This window comes from Capsicum annuum, chromosome 7 (genome assembly GCF_002878395.1).
Source record: "Capsicum annuum cultivar UCD-10X-F1 chromosome 7, UCD10Xv1.1, whole genome shotgun sequence".
NCBI classification, from domain to species: domain Eukaryota; kingdom Viridiplantae; phylum Streptophyta; class Magnoliopsida; order Solanales; family Solanaceae; genus Capsicum; species Capsicum annuum.
In genome coordinates, this window is record NC_061117.1 from 73,765,626 (window position 1) to 73,770,421 (window position 4,796).

A 4,796-nucleotide genomic window follows, 5' to 3' on the forward strand; every position below is an offset into this window, starting at 1 on the left:
CTTTTTTGGTTAATTTAAATGTTAAGATTGTACAAATTTTAGAATAACTTATATGCCTATATAAAATGCTTTTATTTTGGCTCTATTTAAAGCTAAAAAAATTTAAATATCTTTTTTAAACCCTTTTTGAATTCTGTCTTACCATTTTTTGATTATTCCGCAACCTTTTTCACTAACCACTATTAATTTTTTTCTACATCAACTCAGATGGTTCAATATATACATAAAATAAAATAATTGTTAATCTCTTATAAGATATGAATCAAAGCAAAAAATTAGATAAATAAAGATAAACATACAAAGTACACTTCAACTTTTATTTATTCATTATCAAACATATGACTAACAAGCAAAACATCATAAGATCAATCATCATGATCTATGTCATCTAAATAAATCTTAAAGTGATGAAGCAGGCTGCGTAACAGAGTCTCCAACACGAGCTGCTTTTTAGTTAACCTTCTCTAGCCTTTCTCAAGCATAACCAAAGTGTATTCAAAGGTATAGAGGCGTGCACATGTGTCATCACTTTCCTCTTGCATGACATGTTGGTTCTTCAATATCTGGTTCATTTTTTTCTAAATAAATTCAAGAGAAAAATAAATAAATTAGTATTTCTAAATGCAAGATTTTCAATAATATAAAAAAAAATTAATGAATCAACCCATAAATATTGTTACATACACACCTTAAGAAGTATCAAAATTCTTATGTTAACTCAAACACACAAAAAAGTAATTCCTTTATAGCAATTGTACACGTGGTAACCAAGGTGGCTAGCTAACTTTTCATAAATAATTTTTGACTGAAATTTAAATGGTTAATTATCACATATGATATTTTAAGAATTTTTTTGTTCTAAAAAAAATATAATCTCAGTATAAAAGACTTCAACGGTTTGCTTAACCTAATTTAATATGTTTTAATAAAATTTAATTTTTTACTTCACCATCTAGGGTTTTCAAGAAAAAAATTTTGCCTTCAAGAAAATGAATCTTTGTTAAATTACGTCTGACTGGAAACTAAAGGGTTACTTCAACAAACATAATTTTTATTAAAATACGTTTGAATGGAATTTAAAAGGTTACTTAGCAGATTTGATTTTTAAGTAATTTTTTGCTCTTTGAAAAATATGTTTTCTATATAAAAAATTGAACGGTTTGGATAAAAAATGATATTACTTTGCATAGCCTAATTCAATATGTTTGAATAAAATTTAGTTTTAACTTTCTCATGTTGGATTTTTTAAGAAAAATTTTGTTCTTCAATAAAATTATTTTTCATTAAATTATGTTTGACTGAAATATAAATTGTTACTCACCAGATTTGATGTTTTAAGAATTTTTGGTTCTCCAAAAGATATATCTCGTCATAAAAAACTTCAACGATTTGAATAAAAATGAGATTAGTTCTCTTAACGTAATTTAATATGTTTGAATAAAATCAAACAGAATTTAATTTTTACTCTGTCAAATTGACTTTTTTTAATAAAAGTTTTGTCCTTTATGAAAATAAATTAAAATTTAAAAGGTCATTTCATTATCTACCAATAAAATAATTGTTAATCTCCTATAGAAACTGATACGATATAAAGAAAATATGAAAGAAATAAAAAATATAATGTTGCTCCAATGAAAGATCAATGGCTTGACTGAGGAGGCGAACATACATCTATATCGGATATAAAAATATATGGTAATCCTTGGAAAAGGACATAATAAGTTAAATGATCATGTTCTTAGGTTAGAGGCTCCGTTGAAGGTCCTACTACGTCACTTTGAGATCAACCCTAATGATTATATCGTGATGAGTGATTTAATGTATGATGTTATTTAAATTTTATCAATACAAAAAAAATATTGCTTAGTACATTACTGTTCATATGAAATTTTCTTGTTTATTCATGTCCTTTTATTCTTCTAATTTGTGGTTTTTTTAAATATATACAGATTGACTTCATATTTTATGTTTTAGATAAATAATTCAATTTTCCCTCTAATACATCAACAAATTCAATTTTCCTATAAAAGGCAACAAATGCTTCACCTACCCTTTTGTATTTGGCTAATGAGAATAAAATTTAAAAAAGATTTATTTTCATATGCTGCATCGAATTTTCTAAGAAAAATACAAAAGAGAATGAATATACGAGAAAAAAATAGTTTAACTTTAATCTAAAAAGGATATGAAAGACTACAAAAATGACTTAAGACATTGTGAAAAGAAATTAATCTATTTTAGTAAGAAAATAAAAGTTTGCTTAAGACTGCATAGATTCAAATACACAACCAACGTCTCATTAAGTTAAGAACTGACCAACTGGCTAGAACAACCTCATCTACCCATTTTTTGTTATTTTAATTCCATTATCTCATCTCCAAGACAACTATTTTTCACACACCCAAAAATCCATCAAAGTCAAAAATAATAACTTTTAAAACCATCATTAAACGAAATACATTACTGTCATTCACGAATAAGTGACTTTTAAGTTGGTCAATCTCATCTCAGTTTGATCTATATATTGAATGAAATGAGTTTCAGTGTTATGTTAATATAGTCAACACATATTTTGATTGGATCTAACTGATACAGTTATATAGTAAACAAATATAACTGACTTCTAATTTTGAAACTCTTTATTCGTTCTAAATATATTGATCAGCACAAATTGATATCGTTATATAGTCACAAATTTAATTGACATCTAATATAAAATAACGATTCAATATAATTAATATAGTTACATAGTCAACACATATAATTGACTTTAAATTTAAAAAATCTTTACCCTATTTATAGATAAATATATAGAGATATAGTTATATATGCAACACAATTAATTACTTTTTAGTTTGAAAAATCTTTACTCTATCTATAAATAAATTTATAGATTTGATAAATTGATATAGACACATAGATTCGAATTCTAATTTTAAAATTATTTATCAATAGATAAATATATAGATTCGACAAATTGATATAGTTTTATAGGTATCACATAGATTCAAGTTTTAGTTTGAAGAATCTTTACTCTATCTGTATATATAGATTTAATAAGTTGGTATAGTTATATAGTCAACACATATAATTGACTTCTAGTTTGAAAAATCTTTATTCTATATATAGATAAATATATAGATTCAATATAATTGATATAGTTATATAGTCAACATATATAATTGACATTCAATTTGATGAATATTTATTCATTTTATATATACGGATTCGATCTAATTGACATAGTTCAATAGTCAACACATATAATTGACTTTTAATTTAAAAATATTTATTAATTTTATGTCTATGAATTCAATCTAATTGATATAGTTATATAGTCAACACATATAATTGAATTTTATTTTGTGAATTCGTTATTCGTTCTATATAAATACATTCGATCAAATTGATATCGTTATATAGTCACACTTTTAATTGACATATAATTTGAAGTATTGATTTAATCAAATTGATATCATTATATAGTCACACTTTTAATTGATGTCTAATTTAAAATATTGATTCAATATAATTGATATTGTTATTTAGTAAACACATATAATTGACTTCGAATTTGAAAAACCTTTCTCTTTCAATAGATAAATATATGGAGATGTAGTTATATCGTTAACACGTATAATCAACTTCTAATTTAAAAATTCTTTACTTTATCTATAGATAAATATATAGATTCGATAAATTGATATAATTATATAAGCAACACATAGATTTGACTTCTAGTTTGAAAATTCTTTACTCTATCGATAGATAAATATATAGATTTGGTAAATTGATATACTTGTATAGGCACATAGATTCTACTTCTAGTTTGAAGAATCCTTACTCTATTTTGTAGATAAATGTATAGATTTGATATATTGATATAGTTATATAGTCAACATATATAATTGACTTTCAATTTGAAAAACACTTATTCATTTCATGTATATGGAGTCAATCTAATTAATATAGTTATATAGTCAAAACATATAATTGACTTTTATTTTTTCAACTCTTTACTCGTTCTATATTTGTTTCTTCGATCAAATTGATATTGTTATATAGTCACACTTTTAATTGACATCTAATTTGAAATATTTAGTCAATAAAATTGATATAGTTATATTGTCATCAAATATAATTGACTTCTAATTTTAAAAATCTTACTCTTCTTATAGTGGGAGTTATAGTTACCTAGTTAATACATATAATCGACTTCTATTTTTTTTTAAATATATATATATTCACATATATATATTATATCGATCTATATACATTGAAGTTAAAAAATAATTAGTTTTTAAAAATAAAATGTTTTTTTTTAAATGCTTGATGAGGAATAATTTTTTTGAAGACCAACTTTTTTCTTAACAAAAGTAATATCTTAAATTTAAATTTAATTTTCAAATAAAGCTATTAAACTAAAAGTTACAAATTCACCCAGTTAGCATCAAACAGGTTGCTATTTTTCTCAAAAAAAAAAGTAGTATCTTAAATTTAAATTTAATTTTTAGTCAAAGCTATTAATTAAAAGTTAGAAATTCACCTAGTTACCACCAAACAAATTGATATTTGTCTTAAAAAATGTAACAAGTAAAATTTAAATTTAATTTTCTGTCAAATCTATTAAATTAAAAGTTATAAAATCACCTAGTTACCACTCACCAAATTGCTATTTAAAAGACACTTTCTTGTGTTAGTGATAAAAAACAAATTGAGATTCTTTCATCATATAAAATGTATGAAATAATATATTATATGCTTTATTTTTTATATCTTATTTTTTTAATATCTAT